This window comes from Camelus dromedarius, chromosome 25 (genome assembly GCF_036321535.1).
Source record: "Camelus dromedarius isolate mCamDro1 chromosome 25, mCamDro1.pat, whole genome shotgun sequence".
In the NCBI taxonomy this organism is placed as follows: Eukaryota; Metazoa; Chordata; class Mammalia; order Artiodactyla; family Camelidae; genus Camelus; species Camelus dromedarius.
In genome coordinates, this window is record NC_087460.1 from 15246436 (window position 1) to 15269689 (window position 23254).

Below are 23254 nucleotides of genomic sequence, written 5' to 3' on the forward strand. Positions count from 1 at the left end.
AAAGTGCTGGGATGGAGAAAGGAAGAGGGACCTCAAATTCAAGGCAACAGTAGGTCAGCAGCAGCCGCTCTGGCTCAGATCGGGGAGGGGGGTAATTACATCAGCGAGGACAGAGGCCCCCAGCGGTGGGGACACGAGCAGACAGCAGAAGCCAGAAGGATACAGAGGACAACCCCAGTGCAGCCCCAGAGCCAGCACACACACCTGGGACGCTCCGCACTCCCCTGCCAGCCACAGTGATACACAAACTCCCCAAAGATGGTTCCTTCAGTGGGTTCAGGGGCAGGACCAGCACGAAGAGCCACCCTCTCAAGGTCATGTAAGTACAATGTTCCCACCTGAGAGGGACGCTTCCATACATTTTAAACCCAAGGTGCCCCTTTCACCCCACCCTCGTCCCGGACCTGGACAGCGAAATAGAGAAACTAGCAGACAGAAAGAGGTGATTTGATAGTAAGGACGCTGCATTATTTTGTGCTATGTTGAGTTCACCCTGCCTTACTTTTCAATCTGCCCAGGAGGGGAGGGACTCAGGAGCAAGCATACATTACAGAAACAGCTCCATTTTTGCTGCATATTAGAGTAGAAGCGGATAAATTCTGACCCAGTTAGATGTGTCCCAAAAATTATTACAATGCCTTCCCAGGTTATTTTCCTATTTAAATTACTTAAATGGTTAACAAAAAAAAAATCTTTTTTTCTTTATTCCTTTATACCTTCTGTAAGTATATCACATGGACTCCTTCCCATACTATTGAAAGTCACATGTTACCTCACTCAACGTACAGAAGACCAAGAACATCAATTTTTTAAGAGTCAGTAAGAAAGATGATCACTTGCACACCCCTGCCAGCCTCAAGCATCTTTCCTAGTGTCTTCTTGTGAAGTCTGCCCAAAGGACACATGATCTAAAATCTTACATTGCTATAAATCTGAGATACTAAGGTAATTTTTCTAATTTAAATCCTTGAGATATGTGTTGCACTTCCTCTTACAAATTTCGAGAACTTTCACGTGTTCCATTTAACAATTCCATCGGTAGCAGCACGACGTTGGAAACTGCAGCTAGGATCCGAAGGCTTTTCCTCCACACTCTATGGGCTGCTGCTGGCTGAGTGCGCTAGGAAAAGTCACTTGATCTTTCACATATTCTATTCATCACATTAAAGGGTAGCCTACACATTTTCCAAAGTTCCATCCTGCTCTAATATTTCTACCACAAGCAGACAGTAACTTCTGATGGCATCTTATTAGCCCTTCTATTTCATGAATGCAATCACAAAAAAACATTAACTGAGTTGTCAATCACAAGCATGAGGAGCAAGAGACAGAGATGAAATGAGACTTGAGTGATCAACAGTAATCATAATCAAACATTGGTATTTTCTAATAGTTCCTCTGAGCAGACGCCATGCTAAGTGCTTCACAGGGAGTACCTGGCTTAATTCTTACAACAGCTCTACGGGACAGATACTTTCATTTCACTCACTTTAGAGATGAGAAAACTGGCACAAGAGATTAAGAAATGTGCTCAAGGTCACAAAGCTAGAAAGTCTTTAGTTAACTATGATGCGCTGATTAGTTGCAACCCAAAGAACTCACCCAAAACACAGTGAACAGCGGAAGACAAAAGAAATTCTAGAATCACTTGCATGTAAGAAATGTTTAACATAATCATTTCTGAAACTAAAGCTAAATAAGAGTATGGAAAAGTTATTACTCAAAAAATTTATTTTCATGAGGTAGTCGTACACAGACGCATGCCAAGTTGGAACCGGAAAGACACATCATTTTTTCATTCATGTTACAGGCGAGGGAAATCAGTTTAGGGGGCATGGCAGGACTGCGCCTGGAACCCAGATCTCCTCTTTTCCAGCCCGGTGCTCTTTCTAGTGGGTTCCTAATCCTTTGGGAAAGGCAACAGTGGTTGAGAGTGCAGGCTGTGAAGCCAGATCGCTCTGTCTGAATTCCTGTTCTTCATTGCTAGTGGTGTGAACTTCTGCCTCACTTTCCACACCCGTAAAATATGCGTAGTCATGCCGACCGTATAGGGCTGTTGTGAGAATTAAAGTAATTAATACATAACACACGTAGAGCCATTGCTGGTACCCAGTAAGCACTTCAGTGTCGGTCTTTAGTATCACTGCAAAAAAGGAACAGCGGCAGCCACCCACGAGCACATGGAAGGGAGCAGAAAAGGTGTGTTAACACCATCTGAGAGATCCCAGTCTTTCCCTCTAAAATTTCTATTCCCTGCTCTCCCAGGCACACCATATAGACAACAGGGAGTCCATTTCTGTCATGACTAGAGATACAGGAAATGCTAAAAGAAGTAATTTACCAGCAAAGTTCTAGGGAGAACCCCTTAGCTTGCCGGTCGTTTGCAACAGGATTCTGGAAAGCCACCTCAGCTCTCCAAGTCTGTTTCCTTCTTGGAACTTTCCTATTGAAGGATCCTTCTTGGTGAAGGTGGGGGTGGTTCTCAAGGCTTCATTAATAGCTGAGGCCAACAAGGAGACTTCTGATCCGAACTTTAATAACTCTAGCCCAGTTAACAATGTATCACCTTTAATTACCAAACCTTTTGTTTTCTTGTTTTGCATCAGGTTTCCTGCCATTATGAACTTAGGCATGATTATAGGAAAACAGTATAATCTGCAATTCAGTCTTTCATCTTAAAAGAATTTCCATGGGTGGAGGAAATGGGGAACAAGTCCCCCCAGCTCCAGCCCTTGCAGTGCCCACCACTTGCTCAAGGGATCTCAGCTCTTAAAGGAGGAGCACGGTACAGCTTTAAAATGACTTCATTCCCGTATTTACATATTTTTAATAGGGCTATGATGAATCTCCTTCCGCTTGACTCCTATTTTGAGCTGTGATATTTTAATCTCCATTCTTGCTGCAACTTAGCAGATGAATGTGCAGTGTGACAGAGCTCAGAGGAAATAGTATAAATAAAGCAAAGTGGAGCTATGACATCTCACATTTTATAGCTTTTTTATTGTAGCCGAAGCATAAACAGAGCACAGCTGTGTTATACTTACCGCTGTGAGCACTCCCTCAATCCTTACCCCCTATTGCTTTTAAAAAGACAGTGCCCTTATTCAGAAAGCTTTGGCTGTGGGTAGCATGGCCCCACCAAGGGCAGCCTCTACATTTGACTCAGTTTTCCTCTTTCAGACGTCGATTTGTGGAGTTCCACATCATTCCTCTGACCAAAGACCAATATGCCAACGGCAACCCATCCTGTCCTGCAGCAGAAGCATACCGCCCTTACCTGCTGGAAGATGGGTCCACCACCAAGACTAGAATTTTCACTCTTTCCCAACACACACACTGCACCTAAATAATTTACACTCTCTTAATAGGAGATACATAACTAGCTGGAAGTATTCAAAATAGTGCACTCCCTTAATAAAAGCCCCTTTTAGAATAAAGAAGTTACATTTTTCACTTTCAAATTAACTCTTAATCATGTTTGGGTGAAAGCTGGAAAAGCCAAGAAGGTCAGATACACTGAAAGTGAGAAGAGCGATGCTGAGATGTGCAAAATCATTTCACACCATCATCGGGTTTTAAAATGTCTCAGACTGGCTGGTCACATATTTCATTAAGCCCAAAGGAGACAGAGTCGAAGACACACAGCAAGCACCTTCTACACTCCGGCGAATACGAGGTGAGATGCACAGGGTTGATTAGTCCAGGACAAGCACCTGATCTAAGTAAGAGACTCCAATCACAGTCCTTCCCTGAGATAGTTTAAGTAAAATGGGAAAAGTAGGCAGCTGTAAAATTCCCGAGCTGCCATCAATGGTGGCATTTCCTCCCATATGGAGAAATCTGTATTGAAGCAAAAAAGGGCAAAGCCAACATCCAAAGCATCATGCAGACAGGAGAGGGGGCTCAAGCCCCGACAGAGGATGATTCCCTGGTTCCAACTGTTCCTGAGGCCCATCTACACTCTTGCCTCCCCTCAACTTGGTTATCTGCTTTCCTTGTATTCCCTTCCCCGACAAATTCCAGCTTTTTAAAAATTTCCCTTAGGCTGCCTCAAATTGGGTTTTATCACTTACAAAAAAAAAGAAAAAAAAAAAAGAAAAGAAGAATCCTATTGCACCTTCCAGAAGAAGATTCTTTTTTCAGTTGGGTTAGGATTTATTCTTTCCTTTTCAAATACCACCACACTATTTATGGGAAGGAAGGAAAACCCTCTGGGCTTGTAGAGGAATGCGTAATGAAATTCAAAAGACACATGCATCCAAGTGAAAAGAATATAGGGGCACAGTAGCCTCTACACCCGTGAAGTGAAATTAGAGGCAGGAAGATTGATTTGCATCATCATTAACATGGAAGGAGAAAAGCAGGGGCACACAAGAACCACAAGAACCTCCCCCACTGACGTCCGCGATTGTTTCGAAACAACGGGCCCAACTGGGCTAACGCAGGGGCTACGCTGGTACCCCAAGCTTCTCAGCTATCTATCCGCCCAAAGTTGCTCTTCTGCCAAGCTCATTGTTTACCAAGCTGCCAGCCCAGCCCAGGGATCTGATTAGCAATTTGCACTTTTGTGAGAGGATTAACAGAATTCCTTTGTTTTGATGTCGGATTATCAAACTGCATCTTTAAAGAGGTGTGACCTCATCCAGATTCATAAGCCTGCTCCCTTGAGAATGACTTGAATTTTACTCCACTTGCGCAACATATAATTTCATAAAGGAGTTACTGTCAAAACATGGTACTCAATTCTTGATGTGTGTGAAGCAGCACATTTGTAATGTAAATAACCTCAGAAGTTTTGTGATATTTTAAAATAACCCATCTGGTGGGAAAACAAGGATTTTCAACCCATTTGGTTCCAGCGCTAGTAAATTAGTGTGCATCTAGCTCATAGAACCCAGAGACAAACCCCGTGCCCTACCAGCGACTCATGAAGTTTTTATATTTAAGAGTGAGTAGTTTAATCGTCCCATCCTCTTGACATTTTCTTAAAAGGAAAGCTGAATGGACAAGAAAGTAAACTGAGGCAACCAAAGAATTTGATGGGCACAGCCAAAATGATAATGATATCAAATTGTTTACACTGCATCGTTTATACACCCAGCTTTCCCCAAATATAAAGATGAACAAGGAAAATACACTAAGAGTTTTGCATTTCTAAGTCTGTTCAGTAACAGGCAACTCATCAGAAAATCCCTGAATTTCCAGCAAAGTTTGAAACAAGTAAAACTTCCAAGGAGGCGGACATCTATAGGGCAGTATGCAACAGGCTGAGAAAAATTAGTCTTCAGACTCTGCACTAGTGTAATTTATACTTGAAATGGCCATCACACACAAACACACACACACACACAAATGCACAAGAGCAGTCCAGCCTCTGGAAGGCATGCATTACCGGTGTGAGAACCGTACCTCAGGAAGCACATAAACACCCATTCAGCTACAAATGGTAAAGGGCAGTCTGGCCACAACTGATGCCCAAAAAGCCAGACACTGTTGCAGATCAGATAGCAGTTTTTATTCGCTGACAACCTGAAAATTAAACTAACTGATTTGCAAGTGCTTGTCCCGGACAAGCAACCAAAACATCCCATCTCTTAAAGAGCAAACTGGTATAATTAAATATGTGTGTTTATTTTTAATACTAATATAGATCATTACCCTGAAGTTGATAGATTCAGGAATGTTTCTTTAATTAAGTTGGGGAACTTTAAAATTACAGTAAAAGTGTACTAGGGAAGCCCTGATAAACGTGTCAGGTGTGTTTGTTCGTAAGCACAATACACACACACAAGACTATTAAATTCATGGTTCTTAGTGGGCAGTTGTGTGAATTAATGAATTCACTTGGAGAATCCTGTTTAATATAATCAAGTCATGTACCCCAATTTATAGAGCCTGTGCGAGGAAGGAGAACATATTTTTCTCAAAAATCTCAACTGGGATTCTATGAATCCTCCTTAAACAGCCCTCTCTGATATTTGAAAATAGCCCTTCTATCTGGATTATTTGCTAGTCTTGCCCCACTAACTAAATTAAAGTGTCCTTCAAAAGGTGGACCATGTCTCTTAAGAGCCTGATACACTGTCCTGCACAGTGTGGTATTCAAAAAAGTTGGATAAATACATTTAAAAGACATGTGTTTAATTAACAGGGACAAGATAGATAGTTATCAAAGCAGACACGTACTTCAGGGAGAGCAGAAATGAAAACAAATAATTTTAAAATAACTTGACTTTAACCCCAAAGCTGTCTACATGGAATTCAAGAAGAAAACACTGTGCATTATTTATGCCGTCTCCAGCCATCAATACAGAGCACCAGCCAAAATCCACCTTAAATTATTCATTTATTCAACATACACTTATTGAATGTCTCCACTTGCCAGGAGCTATGTTGGGCTCTAGATACAGAGCAGGGAACAAGGCAGATCAAGCTCCTTGCCCTCGTGCAGCTAACAGTCTAGTCATACAGACAAACGACAGGCCAGATACATGAATACGGAGACACAGAGTTAGTTAGGGAGGTGCTGAGGAGAAAAAGGAAAGCCAGGGACGACAGAAAGTGTTTAGGGGAGGACTATAGGAAACTTCAGATAGAAGGGAAGGAAGGGCCCAACCTAGAAGGTGCCATTTGAGTCAAGCAAGACCTGCAGGAAGTCCTGGGATGAGTCACCTGGTGTCCGTCGGTGTCCTGAGCAAGAGCCCTGCAGGCAGAGGGAGCTCCGCGGGGTGAAAGGCCCCACGAGGGGCGGTGCCCAGCGTGTCGGAGAAAGAGCAGTGGGCGGGGCGGGGCGGGGCGGGGCGGGGCGAGGAGGCTGCAGCACAAGGACAAGTCAGCAAGGAGGGGGTAGGCGCTGCTCTACTCCTTGCAGGGCACAGTGAGGACTGCCCTGAGGAAAGACGCCACTGCAGGGTCCGGAGCAGACAACCTGACTCCGGTGCTTTGCACAGTCCAGGCTCACCCTGGCTGCCACAGGCAAACGGACGGAAGGAGAACAAAGTCAGGAGCCCAGTTAGGAGTCTTTGGCCACAAGCAGAAGTGATGGTGGCTTGGACCAGAGTGGAAAGTGGAGATAAGGAGAGGGGCTCCGATCCTGGAACTATCTTGAAGGTAGTGCTGACAGAATTTTGCCCAGGGGTTAGGCGGACTATAAGTGAAAGAGAAGAATCAATGATGATGAGAGATTTGGGGTCTGAGCAATGGGAAGGATGGATTTTCCTTTTACTGGGAAGGCTCCAAGGGGAGCAGGTGCGAGGAGCTCATGCACATGTGCCAAGGAGAACCGCCATTCGGATACGTGTGTATGGAGCTTAGGAAAGACGTTTACAATGTTAAAAAAAAAAAACTATATTCCCAAACCAAATTTTCCTAGCTCTTACCACTAAAAGGGGTTTGTTTTAAAAGTCTTTTTTAAATTAAAGTACTGTTGATTTACAATGTTGTGTCAGTTTCTGGTGTACAGCTAAGTGATTCATTTTATATATATATATATATATATATATATATGTATATATATATATATATATATATGTATATATATATATATATATATTCTTTTCATTATATGTTATTACAAGATATTGAACATAGTTCCCTGTGCTATACAGTAGGACCTTATTGTTTATCTATTTTACATACAGTAGTTAATATTTGAAAATCCCAAACTCCTAATTTATCCCTCCCCCACTTCCCCCTTGGTAACCATGTTTGTTTTCTATGTCTATGTCTCTGTTTCTATTTGGTAAATAAATTCATTTGTGTCACTTTTTAGATTCCACATATAAGTGTTCTTTCTACGACTTACTTAGTATGATCATCTCTAGGTTCATCCATGTTGCAGCAAATGGCATTACTTCATTCTTTTTTTGTGGTTGCATAGTCCTTATTTGAAAGGTATGACAGAATTTGCAGTATCTTTAATAACGCTTTCAAAAAGTACAGAAATTTGCATATGGCCACTTGATTTTTAAATAGAGACAATTCCTTAAAGTTCCTCATACACTGATAAACCACAAGCAGCTAAATTCATACAGTCAACATATGTAACGAATGCTAAAGTAATAGCCTCAGGTTTGGTGGTCTGACTTGATGTATGACTAGAGTTTCGATGATCCAGAAGAACAAATATGAAACACCATCCTTGGATATATGACATCTCACTTTTTTTCAGGAATGACAAGGAAACTTACACACACGTGTTTCTGAGGGTCTGTTGATGAGACCTCATGAGTACATTTTAAAAGTTTCATGTTTTATCTTTAAGAAGCATGTAGAATTCAAAAAACAAATTAGAAAGATAAAAGGTTTTAAACTACTTACCAAATACTGACTTTCCCCCCAATTCATTAGGTAAAACTGACTTTGGGTACAGTACTTTACAATCAGTATCAGCATCACCATGACCACAGCTATTTGTTATTAAGACTTAACTGTGCAGTAGGCCTCGTGTATTAGTTTTACACCGCACCAGGCCCTGCATAATGTTTTACACTTACCAAATAATTTAATCCTAGCGTCAACCCTATGTTATTCATAAATATTTCTTATGCTAAAGCCAAATGTCTCCTGGAAGAAAAAACTATATAAATAGAGAAATTTCTTCTCCTTCAATGTGAAACCTAAAAGCAACAGCAAAGACTAAAACAAGGTTTGAATTGGAAAAAACTGATAAAGTCCTGCATACTTGTAACCTAATTAGGAAATGCCTACCTGAACCATAATCTCATACCAAGTGTCTTACACCAAAATCAACAGCCTACACCCGTACAATGCCATCCATTACAATGAACTCACAATAATCTGAGTTGCAAGTTAATAAAAATTAAAATAGTACTTGCAGAAATAAAGAACAAATAATCTAAAACTATTGGCCCTTGGTAAACAGTAAGATTCACTGTACAAAATACTGAGGGGAGAAAAATAAGGTAATTTCTGAAAAATCCAAGAAGACTTTCATCAAGTATTTATCAAATACAGTCTGGATGTCCAGAAATAAATCAAAATAAATAGAAAAATATACTTCCACAGCCTTGAACATTTCTTCCAAATTCTCCATCCATTTAAGATGGCAGGGCATATTGGCGGTGTGCTTGGATGTTGTCCACAGTTGTAGACGAGCATCTTCATTTCTGTATTTTGACACTGGACCATGTAAATGATTATATTGCTATATATTTAATGTAGTAGATATAGAACATGGACCCAAGTAAAAGTACCAATCTTTGAAAACCACAACTTATCAAGTAACCTCTCTAAAGTCACCAGTCTAAGTAGCCTGCAACCCATGGGGTTGCTGAATACAGCCCCTCCATTATATGGTCCTTCTAGGGACCTTTCACTCTCTTTTCACGCCTTGTTCATCATCTTGTTCATCCCATCCCTGCAGATCCCGTCTCCACAAACAGAGTGAGATGTGGCACAAAGCCTGCCTTCTGGACAGGCACAGAGTCAGATGGGTTACGTGGGGGCTGCATCACTCCCCCTCTCACCCCAGAATGGGGTCCTGGTGGAACACACAGGGGAGAGAACACACACTTTTTCAACATGTTTCCTGTGTCATGAAAGCCAACTCTAATTTTCTTAGAAAGAATATTAAAGTGCCATCTTTTTTTTTACTGTCCTCTTAAACTAAGAAGGAAAGTCAGGCTAATATCCACAGTCAGTAAAATTAAGTAGGCAAATTTTATTTCTCTGAATCCTACGTCTTCTTTGATGACAAGCTTCTTTCTTTCTCTTCTGCGACTTCTCTCCAGACCGACTCTCTCCATAGACCTTCGCGTGACTTGTCATCCCTCAGGTCTCAGGTATCATCAAGAATAGCACTTTCGACCCTACTAATGACTCGACTCTACTTCCTTCGTTCAGTTTATCACTATCAGGAAGTAATGCACATTTATTTGCTTATTTCTATCTTCACCCCTAGAATCTGAACACTTTCAGAGCAAGGTTTTTTCTGTCTTGTTCACCATTATATATGCAGCCATCTATAATAATAACCAACACACTGTGAGCACTCAAAACAATTTTTTTTAATAAATTGAATGAGAACCCCCAAGAAACAAATCTAATCATATAAATTCTGATCTTGATGGAAACAGGGAGAAACACATAGGACTGAGGGCAGTTTTGGCAAGTCTTCCAGTCACACTGTGCTACAGGACCCCCGTGTGAGAGCACAGTCTTCATTCACTAACTCGATCAATCAACAGACCAACAGGTCCAGCCTGAATCCGCTGATATCAGGGAACCACAGCAGATGAGAGCCTTCAATCTCGAGTGTGGGCTATGAGTATTTTTTTCCCCTATCTCAGCCACCACTCTCCCAATTATAATAAATGAATAAAGTAGATTGAAGCTAAGGAAAAATAAAGCAAAATTAGAAGCTGGCAAAAAGCAAACCCACTGCCTGGGGCAGCCTGGGGCTGATGGATGATGACAGCTAGCAGACAAATCCTGTTCCCCATTCTAAATTCTGTCTCCTAAACAAATTAGCAAGCTCATCAATATTTGCACGGCATTTACCTTCTGCAGCAACAGCTGCTGCAAAATCACGACGCTGACTTTTGGGATTGTGGTCTTGCCAATGGGATGCATTTACAGGGCAATAAAGGTCAGAGATAACAGAATGACAACCCGATATTATAGAAAACAGTGTTGGAAGGGCTTGGAGGATAAACAGCTTGAGGGTCACCTACTGAATCTACCACTCGCCCCTGCCCCTCCCCCAATGACTAGATGTCTGAATGATGGGATGTGAAAAGTTCCTTCCTGGGCTAGTAATTAACCATGTAAAACTTACAATAAAAGCACTACATGATTAAACAGCAACTTCTGAGATACATAAACTTATACCTGGATTATGTTTTAAAACATGATCGTCTTCACGAAAACTGATAACTCAGTATGGAGATCGTATTTCAAAATGGCAAAAATCTCCCATTCTTTAAAAAATTATGACACAGTACTGTCTTGTACTATAGCATAAAAGAAATTTTGTCCCTCATCTTCAAAAAAAGAAAGAAGAGATAAGACCAAATCCAACATTTGCAACAAATTCATCTTTCCCTAAAAGTTTAAAATGAAAATAGAAAAGGAGGAAAGGGTTTTATGATTAATTTTACAGGCAATGGTTTACATGCACCTACATGAAGTTAAGAGTGGCAAAATATTCTTAAAATGTCCTGCACTGGGAAGACATACAACTATGAGTGGCTTAGTCAATGATATACAATAGTATTTCAGAACTGAGCCTCTGACCACCATTAATTAATTGGGAGAAGGGTGACTAAAAGAAAATGGAAGAGATAGTTGACTGCCTGAGTCTATCTCCAAGTATTTTCTCATTAAAACCCTGAAATTCTACAACATGGGTTTTATCACTTACAACAAGAGAAACTCTGCATCTCTCTCTGACGAATCACGCCCCTTCATACTAAGAGGCAACAAAGGGTAGAGACAGCCCAAGAGAAGGCAAGTCTACCCTCACATGAGAAAGAAAAAGAGGTCGTCGAGACCTTTACTGTAGCTGAGAGAAGCCAAGGCACAGGACAGAGACGTGCCGAGTACAGATCAGCTTCCCACGGGTCTTCAGCAAATGCTACTGATTTTACTAGCCTGTGCAGAGGCTGCCTCAAAGCCTAAGTTGTGCAGGAACCCCATTCCCATGGGTGTTGCCATTCCCGGCTGACATCTGTTGACTGTCCAGACCAAGCTGAAGAGCTGGCTACTACTGAGGACAGGTGTCAAGGTCCTTGTCATCTGAAGAAGCCTCCTCCTGTGCCCTGTCGCAGGGCAGGTGTGGTTATCTCCACCTCTCCTCTGCTCTCAGGCATTTGGTACGTCCCTTATTAAGGCACTCACCAAGTTGTGCGATTGATATTTGTACAAGGGTCAGATTCCCCGTCAGACTGTGTGAAAACACGTGTAACCCTTTTGGGGACACATCTACAGTAGCACCTGAGAGAGCTGGTCAGCGCTCATTAAGGGATGAGCCAAAAGGCATCCCCTTGTTCACGTTTCCCTTAAGTTAAAAATGAAGATGAAAGCACAGTAGTTATGCATTATTTCAAACCACAAAAAATAGTATTTATATGGTTTCACAACCATGATATTCTTACAGGCTTTCTACAGAAGTCTAAAAGTCTTTTTCTACCCCTAAATTATGACAAACCTTTTCCCTAGATGGTGGGCTTCAAGAGGCCAGAGACAATTTTCTCTCCCCTAAAATAATGATTGATGACCTCACAGATTCTCGATAAATGCCTGCTGATTAATGAGCATTCTGCTAAGGCCAGCACGGTATGGATGACCCTCCCACTTTTCTTCCTGTCACTCATGATACCTTTCTTAAAAAAGAAACTTGTTTCAAATGATCATTCTCTTTCTTCTGCAGAGAATAAGAGCTTTATCTAAAATGTACCACCACAGGGGTGGGGACCGCAGGGATGCTCACTCAGGCACATCCTGGACGATGCGAACAGATAACACAGAACTGTATTTGAAAAAAAAAAAAAAAAGCTACCATTTTGTCAGCAGCCTCAGGTCTATGGAGCCCAGAAGCCACAAATCAATGCCTGGTACCAGCCTTCTATAAGGCTCAGTCAAGGAAAGTTTTAAGAGAAATGAGAATACTAATGTTAAACTAAAGGAAGTAGAAATAACTGGCCCCCCCCAAAATTCTTTCCCTCTTGCTCTCTGATCCTCTGTGTGACTTCAGGTGTAGGAGCAAGTTCTCTGTGCCTTACTTCCCTTATCTATGAAGCTGATGGAAAAACCACCAAACTCCACTGACTGTCAATAATTTTAATAAGGTTAAGTTAAATATGTCTACATTTTGTGACCCTTAAAATTCACAGAGGGTGGCTAGCATGATGAAACAATGCCACAGCATCCTCCTTGCGGAAATAAACCATCAATAATGCATATTCAGGATTTCTATCTCCCTCGTTACCCAGTCTGGGGTACTCGAAAGAAGGAACTTGTGTTATTTTGTGGACCCTGTCACACCCCTGCTTCTAATCTTCCAGAACCTTCAAGCTGAAAACTACTCTCAAACAGGGATTTCTTTGGCACTGCTATAGCACTGACATCAAGCCCTGAGTTCAAAGGTCACATCTTCCCTCCCACTCCCCTGCCATCTCTGCCTGCCCTGCCCTCACTGAGCGAGATGCCCTCTTTATCTCAAAGAAGTCAGGCTGCTATGAGAAGGAGTCTGGAGAGGGAGGTTATTGGTTGCAATGGTTTGAAAGATTCTAATAATTGCAGCAAGGGATCCATCCTTTCGTGTCACCTAAGTTGGAAAATGGGTCAGACATAATGCATTTGGTTAAGTATCTAAACTGAAAAGGTGCTATTTTATTTTAAATGGCATAGTCTTTACAAAGGCTAAGGTTACTGGTGCAATGCTCTCTCATTTTAAAACGTATCAGGGACATGCCCTCTGAGGGTCAGGCTTTCATTTGCGGATGTTAATTCTCAGCTGCCTGCTTCTCGTCCTTCATTGTACCCTGTGTCTTAGCTGGGCACGCTCCTGCTTCCCTGCTACATCCAGACGGTCCATGTAAATAGTGTTTATGTTAAGGAAGTCATGTTCAGTGTGACTGGAGCACACAGAAACTGATGTTGTTGTCACTTTAGATTAAGCTCTTATTTTAGTAAAGGAGGCAATTGGAGCAGGCAGCTGAGTGGCCGAATGAAATATTCAGCTCATTTCATTTAGAGCTGCCCGGTCTCCATTGTTCATGCTGGCAAGTCTGGTTAACCCTGTTGGTGCCGGCACACACTGCTTGCCCACGCATCCACGCTCAGGATTCCTCCAGCTAACGCTTTTTAAGTCATCCAACAATACACCCAGAAGCCATCAGGTGAACGACGGAGGAACAGTCACCCTAGATGCATCTTTGTGAAGACCTGCCCATTTGTGTCCCCCAAATGGATGCTTTCAGAAGGGGCTGTATGTTGTGTAGAGTATGCCTAAATCTCCAGGTACCACTGGAAGATGGTAGAGCACAGAGATGCTAAGCACACAAGGTTTTTGTCAGGGAGCTAAAATGATCAAATGTAAAATGTGTTTTCCAAAGGAAGATGTTGGGCTTAACTCCTTGAAACATTGTAAGTACTGCCCTGTTGTGACAAGGAGTTGTTGAAAACAGGTAGACACCATTGTCCCAAAACAAATGCACTGGCTACATAAATTCTTGTTTGAAACTTACTATTTGGAAGGACTTCTGTACAGAAAGCCGTAATAGTACTACGCTCCTTTCCTGAGAGTGCTAATTGTGTCCTGGCCAAAGGCTCTCCTACCATTACATTATAATCCAATGCTACCACAGAGTCTTTGGACTTCTGAGAGTCTCTCTCTCTCTCTTTCTCCCCCTCCTCATTCCTCCCTCCCCTCTCCTTCATTCCTTTTTTTTTTTGACAAGTTAAACCAGAAAAGGTGATTGAGGGAAATGATAAAGTAAATATTATTTTCATACCTCAAATCCCTGCTTAAATAAAGCACTTTTAGCAGTTTTTCACCCCTAAGAAAATGCTTTGGAGAATGGATGATTTCATCACCTTAAGATCCTGAGAAGGTAGAAATGCTTCTTAGCTACAGCTTACAGATATTACCTAATGTCCACATAAAGTACCAGTCATCACTGTACAAAAATAACTAATTGTTATTACGGAGACGTGTTCAACTCCAAACACATAATAAGTGACAAATATATGCTGGGCTCTATGCTGGGTTAAAAGCAATCCTTACCTTCATGACATCTAAGTACTTAATAGATATTTATTCTGTAGATTCAGCTTTTGTGGGGGCCTAAAGCTTATGCAATTTTAGATACAGAACACAAATTAAAATGTTTGATTTAACAAGAAAGTGAATATTGATTTACAGTGGAAAAATCCCAAGAAATTACTACTTTAAAGTGTTGAGAAGTGTCACAAACATCACAAAAGCTGGAAAAAAATTATATTCATATTAATTAGCTCCCTGACCACACCTCTCTAATGCTTTTTCCCTCCAGTCATTGGCTGCACACTCTTTGACTGCCTCTTTGTAAATGTATCACTTTCAAAATCCATTCTTCTATCTAGTATGTTTAATCAAATTGTGTTCTTAACTAGTCATAACTGGGATTCAGAAAACACGCAACTGCACAACACAGTGATCCTTGCTACCTGTATTAACTGCTATGAATTTGTGCCCTAAAAACACAGATATTTGAGAAATTCTACTTATGAAATAGTCATCAAAAAATAAAAATTACACAATGATTTAATAATAGTATGAAGTGCATTATTCATTAAATTCCTAACAGAAGAGAACTTCTATTGTGACTGGGCATTGATACAAACCATAGCCTCTGTTTATAACATCACACATCTAACAACAAGAAAGGTTTTCCACAGAGAAGTCTCTGTATATTTCAAACCTCATTTCTCCTCTCCCCCCACCTGCATCGGGGTCAGTGCTGCAGGACCGACGTATCCATAGGACAATGTGGCCTCTGGCTCCTCACCTGAGTGTCACAAGGCTCCAGTAAATTGATAAAGCGGACTGTCACCAGTAACTTCACTATACTTGGAAGTCCATGCCAACAACATAACTATATCTCATTTAATTTAAAATCACTGTATCACCAGTTTGACTGCCCTTTGGTAGACCTCCCACACTACCACCAAAACAAAGCCATGGTCTCGCCAATGCCACCACAAAACAGAAAAGGAATGGACGGAGACGAAAGTGGAGGCACTGGTCAAAAACGACTGCAGTTAAAATAGTTTAGATCGCACATTTTACAAAACGTATGATTATCTGAACACACTGCCTACAGCTTTTCCCCAAACCTCGAAAGAACTCATAGAAGGAAGGGCCCTGAGGCTCATTTTTGCCTCTGGTGAAATAATTTACTTATTTTCTGTTTGAACAAATGTTTTTTGAATAACAAATATCAGATATTTGTCAATAATTGTGATTATAAATATCTATTAAAGGAATTTTATTTTAAGACACAGTGAGTCCAATTGGTAATTAACAATAATTGAAGAATGCAGTAAAAAAATACAAAAGAATGCTGTTTTGGAGCAAATTATGTTTTTGGAATTATAAAATTGTTAGTACCAATTTTCTAAAAAAGCAAAGGCCTTCTGCATCTAAAGTATAAACAAAATGTGGAATTAAACAAAATTTTTTTAATTGTCACATATTTCAGCAGCTAAAAAACAAGATAATTGTTGAGAAGAGCACACTAAGTAAGACTGTGGAAATACACATTTGGAACCTTGCTTTCCAAAGAGCCTATGGAAGTAAATAAGAGAAGAAAGTAATACCAAACTTTAATTTTGATGGAATTTTTCTCCTGTGCTGACTCTCAGAAACATACAAATTGCAGTCTAGTAACACATTATCTCTAAAAATTATACATAGCTTATGCGTGTTGTATAAACACGTGTAGCACATTTCTCCACTAAACACAACATTCAATCAAAATATTCTATGTACTCATAATGTAAGAAAAGTTTTCTGTATTTTTTAAAATAAGGTTTTCTTTTTTTATATATATATTTTTTTTTCTCCTTAACAGAGGCACTAGTGATTGAACCCAGGACCTTGTGCACACCAAGCATGTGCTCTACCACTGAGCCATCCCCCTCAATAAGATAAGGTTTTCATATTGAGTTCACTTATTTGAATTATCTTTGAATATACATTAGAAAGATACTAATTCTTTGCACCCATATTGACTAAAAAGATAAAACATATACTTGCAGTCCAATGGTCAGTTCTTAAACCCAATCTCCATGAAAGTAGCTAAATTCACCCAAGTTTTAATAGACTTCTCAAACTGTTCATTAAGAGTTTAAAGGAAAAATTGGTCTTTGATTTAGGAATCAAATTCCAGTTGAAACTTTCGAGATAGATGTTCCAGTCTCTAAAGTGGGTGAAATAATCTGCTTCTTAGCTTTTTAAATTTTCATATCTTTTCCTTTTGTTTCTTTCCTTCTTTCTTCCTCCTTTACTTTCTTGGAACTGTCGCAACTGGGTGGCCTTGCCACAAAAATCCTTAAAGAATGAAATGTGAATTATAAAAAATATTTCAAGACATGAAGTTTCTGAGGGAGGATAGGGGAAGAATTAAGACTTTTTGGAAAGTTGCTGAGCAACAGCAAAGCTAAAACCAAAGCCTCAAAAGCTGGAAGAAGCAAGCATAGGGAAATATACAGGATCTTGTGGTGGCTCACAGTGAAAGAGAATGTGACAATGAATGTATATATGTTTATGTATAACTGAAAAATTGTGCTCTACACTGGAATTTGACACAACATTGTAAAATGACTACAACTCAATTAAAAAAAGTTAAAAAATTTTAGAAGAAACAGATGTTAATGAACAGAACCAATTACAGTCAACTCGAAGTCAACAACAGGGAACAGTCGAAGTCATTCAAATATGGATACCAACAGACCAACTTGGACCTGCCAAGTCTAGTTTCCTGTTTCACTTATCCACTCTCTTAATCTAAAGAGACAAAATGCTTCATTGTAACAGTGCTGATACCCCAGATACACCCCAAATTCCACTGGCTATGCAGAGTAAAATGGCCCATACCACACACATGTAACACACCACACACACACATGCGCACGCACATTTTGATGAGTATTTTGCAAGTTGTTGATGGTCATAATTTCCAATGAAGTATGCAACACAAATTAAACTTATTATCATACAAAATATTTTGACAAAGCCTAACAGAAAAAATGACATAAATGTCATTAGCTAAAACAGGGGTGTGGCCTGTGATCCAAATCCAGCTCACTCCCTATGAAATAAGAATGGTTTAATGGATGAACATTTATAATCAATCTGATGACAGAGAACACTAACACCGAACTACAATTAAGTGAAATGTCTTACCTCCCAAAAAAGAACTCAATTTTTCTCAATATGAGACTTCTGTTTTTCAAAATTTACTGTATTATTACTGTATTTTAAACTATGTCGATAAAAATTTTGTGGACAACTTTTCGCTCTCTTAAAAGTACTTACATAATATCCTCAATTTTACCTCCTAGGCTGCAAAGCCTAAAATATTTGCTATCTGGTCCTTATCAGAAAGTTTGCTACCACCTAGTCTAAAACAATCTGATCTATAAAATTGTTTTAGCCTCACTTATTTCGAGCTCTTAGAATATAGGTATGTAAGCGTGCATTTAGAGTGTGTAGTACAACTACTTTCATAAAAGAATTATAATTACCTCCTAACACTTCCTAAATCACTACCAGGAAAAGACCACAATAACTCCTCCTGAAAAACAGATTCCTATGGAGGTAACATTTATCTCACAGTAAAATGAAAAGGAGGCGCTGATTTTACTTAATAGTAATTCCTCCCCCTTAATCTTCCACATCTTTTTCTACTTCAACTCTATAGCACTGTCTTGGTTTAAGAACCCACCGTTTCTCTTCTGGATTCCTGCACTTTTATCATCTTGGGACTAGATCTAAAAAGTGACGCCTAAGCTGATACAACTTGGGGGCCCTTTAAAGAAAAAGATAAAGTTGTGAATACAAAATGTGGGTCATCAGTGCCACCCAACATTAAGAGAAGCACAACAGGGGGGCAGTAACATAGAAAAAGCACTCATATATAACTGAAGTTAAAAACTCATACTTTTGGCAAATTTTATAAAAACATGACCACAAGAACACATTTTAGAGTCCCTACTGAAATATTCTTCGAGGCCCACGCAAGCCAAGCATTTTTTAATTTAAGCTTCATTTCCGCTTTTTTGTATATCTGACTCCCTATCAAACCTTTAGAGGTTTGAAGTTTCTAAGCCATCCGTGCAATCATATTACTGAAGATCAATTTTCCTAAAATGAAATTCTAATCATATTCCTTCCCCTATGTGAAAACCTTCATGCCAACAGGATAATTGGCACAAATCCTCCCATGATGTCACCTCCACCTACTTCTCCAACTTCATTTTCCATGGCTCCAGACCTGCTGCATTATTTACAGTTCGGTATGATGTCATTTCAGTCATCCCATACCTTAGCAGGTGTTCTTTCCTCCAACTGAAATGTATTTTCTTCTCTTTTCTGGCTAACGGATTTCTTCTCATATTTCTGTCCCAACTTACCTGTTGAAGTCTTCCCAGACCTGACAATAGAGTTGACAGCAAGTTCTTTGGCCCCCTCTCCTCCAGAATTGTACTTATCACCCATTACACGGACTCTGTCTGTTTCCCCTGATAAATAAAAATCTCCTTCAAGGCAGAAACCTTGTCCTCACCATCTTCATTTCCCAAGTGCCTGCATTAAGTGCTCAGTAATCCTCAGAAGACAAATGAATGGAAAAGGCAGAGATGCAAATAAATCAAGAGGTTACTGTTACTGCTTTTGGTTATTGGTATTGTTAGCAATTTTTTACCCTTATTTAAAAATATTTTTGTTAGGTGGCTATTATTTGCTTTATAAGTGGGAAATCTAATTCATAATAAAACATTTCTTTGAGGCTTACTCCAATTTTCATTAGATCTGCTATCTAATTCTCTTAAAACTCTGCACACCTGTGCCAGGCTTATTTACATGGCCAACAGTCTACTTGAAATCGTGTTTAGATTCCTGTACACAATTAGCTAAATAAATATCATTAGTGCAGCTTCATTAAAGTGTATTTTTCTTAAATATTTCTCAATACACATATTTCTCAGTAAGTGAGCATCTATTAGTTTTGGCAAGAAAAATCTTATAATGGACTTATTTCCATAGGTACATATTTCAAGCACTAACTGAAAGGAATAAAAAAAAATGTTTTGCCATCTGGAATAAAACAGTGATGGATACCGTTAAGACTCAAATTACGTTCTTATGCATGAAGCCACATTTCAGAATCACTATTATAATTCCTATCTTCCACCAAGGAAGCACTAAAGAATTGTTTTTATAAGGAAAATATCCAAAAGAATCTGATAATTCTCCTAAATATAATCCTCATTGAAGCTAAACATATTTTATCCTTCTTTTGTAAAGCTATCATTACCATTATCCAGTAAATGCCTGCAGGAACTTTACAGCAAACCCTTTATCCTTTTTCTTTTGCATGATTTAAATATGTCATTTTATTACACATTGTTTAAGTATGTTCTCCATGAAGCAGATCACACACACACACGGCATATTTAGATATGAATACAGGTCAAGAATATCAAAAATGCAAAGCACAGGTCATAGGATTAAGGTGACCAAAGTCACACTGATACCATTTTAAGTAGTTACAGAGCCTTCTGAATTCTGCACAATCTGTACCTTTAGTTCAGGTGTAAATTCATTTTCTGGCCTGTGGTACCATGGTGCTAGACTGAAACTCTCCACAAGCACGTTCCTGTTCCTCCTTTGTGTAGGTGCGCTATTCTGAGTCCACGTGATGGTACGACCTAGGTCTGAGTCTGAGCTCCTTTCCTGGATGGAGCCATGCCTCAGCCAGTCCGGTCTGGCTGCTTAATAAAGGAAAGACAGCGCTCTCCCCGCCGCACAGGGCTGCCTGCAAGAGTCGCCTGAGATGAAGTGCAGTCACGGAACGCAGACAGAACGCAGCTTCAGAGTCACACTGTCGTGGTGCGGACTCTTCTCAACAGCATTTCAAGGTCTGCGTGACGATCAAATTATTGAGTCTCTTTGAACCCTGGTGTTATGGGTTGAATTGTGCCCCCCCCACCCCAAATTCACATGTTGAAGTCCTAACCCCCACCATCTCAGAATGTGACGTTTAACAATAGGGTCATTGCAGATAGAATTAGTTATGTTAAGATGAGGTCATTAGCGTGGGCCCTAGTCTGATATAACTGATGTTCTTATGTAAAAGGGAAACTTGAACACAGAGCAGCCACTCATAGAGGAAAGATGATGTGAAGAGAGAGGAAGATGCCGTCTACAAGCCAAGGAGAGGAGAGAACCAAACCTGCCAATGCCTCAATTTCGGCCTTCCATCTTCCAGACACAAGACAATAAGTTCCTCTAAATGCAAATAAATTGTTTAAGCCACCCCAGCTGTTGTACTTGGTTACAGGGGGAGCCTTGGCAAACTAACACATCTGGTTCCCTCAAATGTCAAATCCTTAATATAAAGGCTGCAGTGCCATTATCTGGATTTAAAAAATCACATGGTACATACTCAAAAGAGGGCAGGCAATACTTTCTATCATATAGGATATAATATTTTATTTTATTTCCTTGAGTCTTGCTTCTTTCTCCATTCAGTCAGCCAAATTGCTATACTCCACACTTGGATTTTCACCAGGACAAGCTGGCAGAGGAGGGGAGCACGGGGGATAGAGGAGTGTCAATTATTGGGTTTTGAATTTCAAAAGCCTAAGACCCTCTGGGAAATCAGAATGATTCTCATGCACTGAAAACAGACTTAGAAGAGACCCTCCTGTTTATTTACTAAGCTGAGGGGAGATTTAGATACCTCGGTGGAAAATAAGGTAGTCAAGGCCATACAGACATTAGTGAATCTAGGAGCGAGTTGGGGGTGCGGTGGCTGAACCTTTACCCCTCCCCTGCATCACCCTAACTCTTCCTAGTGGCACTGGAGTGACCAGATATTAGATTGGAAGATTCAACTGAGGCACCTTTGTTGAACAGGCATGAAATTCCAAAGTAAAGAGCCAGACCAGAATCAAGATTTTTAAAAAAATTATAAGAACTGGTGGGATGGTTCTAAAACCCAACAAAAGAATGTAAAGGACCAAAGAACAAAAGTGAGGAGAAGCTTTATGAAGAGGTTCCTGTACTGAGCTGCTACCCTCTGTCAAGTCCCACCTCACCCCAAGCAAGAGGGGTGGAAGGGGCTAGTTCTGCTCTCTTATGTCTTTAGAGAGGCTTCAAAAGAATCATTTAGACAGCTTGGATGTGTCCCCTGGAGTTGGGAAAACTGAATGGACTGGCTCCTCCCTTGGAGATCTGGAAGACAAGAGGGTCAGGCCAGGAGCAGCTCTGGAATCTGAGAAGTACCCACACCCACTCCTGCCCTCAGAGGGTCATGAGATTCACATTTTCATGAAGCAGGTGTGAGCCACAGATGAGAGAGCCAGCCTGAAGCCCAAGAAGACCATCTGGAAATATTCCTGAGACACTGAATATGAGTTCACGTGGAATGGACTGGCCGAAAACCAGGAGCTGAGTGGGGAGTGGACAGCTGAAGGAGAAGCCCTGTCTTAGTCAGGAGAGTTGAAGCCAGATGGGTCCAGCAGGGAAGCCACTAAAGTCCCCCCAAAGCGGCCAAGTGATTATCAGTTTTAAACACCTGCCAGGCCCGGAAAGTTGGAGCTGGCTTCACATAGTACCAGTTCAAGTAAAAAAATCCCTAAGCCGCTCATTTCCTCTTTTTTCCCATGTTTCAAACCTTCAGCATTTCGCCCTAGCAGCCAGCACACTGGCGAGGAGGTGACAGGTGGAGAGAGAAGACAGCACACCCTCTCCCACTGCAACAGCCTAATCCAAGAACAGGTCTCAGACAGGGCAGGAGAGACGATCTGATACATTAACTTTCAAGCTATGATGATGGTCTAAGATTGGACACACTGATTTCTGAATGCAGACTACATTTGTGATTTAAAGTGTGGAGAGAATTTGTTTTTTTAATCTAAGAGTAATCCTATTAGGTAAAGAGCCTCCCTGAGACCTACGTTTTGTCCAGAGGGAGGGGAATACCCACCCCCCTTCTCCTATTCATTTTAAAGAAATAACAAGAAAAAAAGAGTAAACCATGTTTTGATTGACTTCCTCAGTTGTGCTTGTTCAAAATACTGTTAACAGAGAGAAATTCCAAATATGTTGTTGGAAGATAATGGTTGAGGGAAAGGGTCGTCTTTCTTAGACTGAGCTGGACCTTAGAGATGATGAAGTGGTATGTCCAGAGAGATGGACCAGATCAGTTTTGCAAAGGACCTCATGCAATAGCATGACTCAGGAGCAACAGAACAAGGACCTCATGCTTCAGAGTGGCATCCAAGGAGCAAAGAGCTCTATGCCACCCCAGAGAGTTTCTTCTAGTTCAGCAGGAGCATATTTTTGCATGCCCAAGAAGTATCTGGAAGAAGCCAAGAGGAGAGCAGAAGCTCCTGGAAGGAAGATCAAGGTGTCCCTCAGCAATGGCTCACAAGCACTGACAAGGGATGGAAGGACACACGTGACTAAGGGAGAGATGACCACCCAGGAGCGGATACATCAGCCTCACCCTCATAACCTGAC

The 23254-nt window shown here is 40.6% G+C and overlaps 1 protein-coding gene across 4 annotated transcripts in view; it reads right to left on the minus strand.

Moving 5' to 3' along the window:
- Positions 1-23254, minus strand: part of SOX5 (SRY-box transcription factor 5) — an 899287-nt gene that overhangs the window by 742125 nt on the left and 133908 nt on the right. The window lies entirely within an intron of this gene.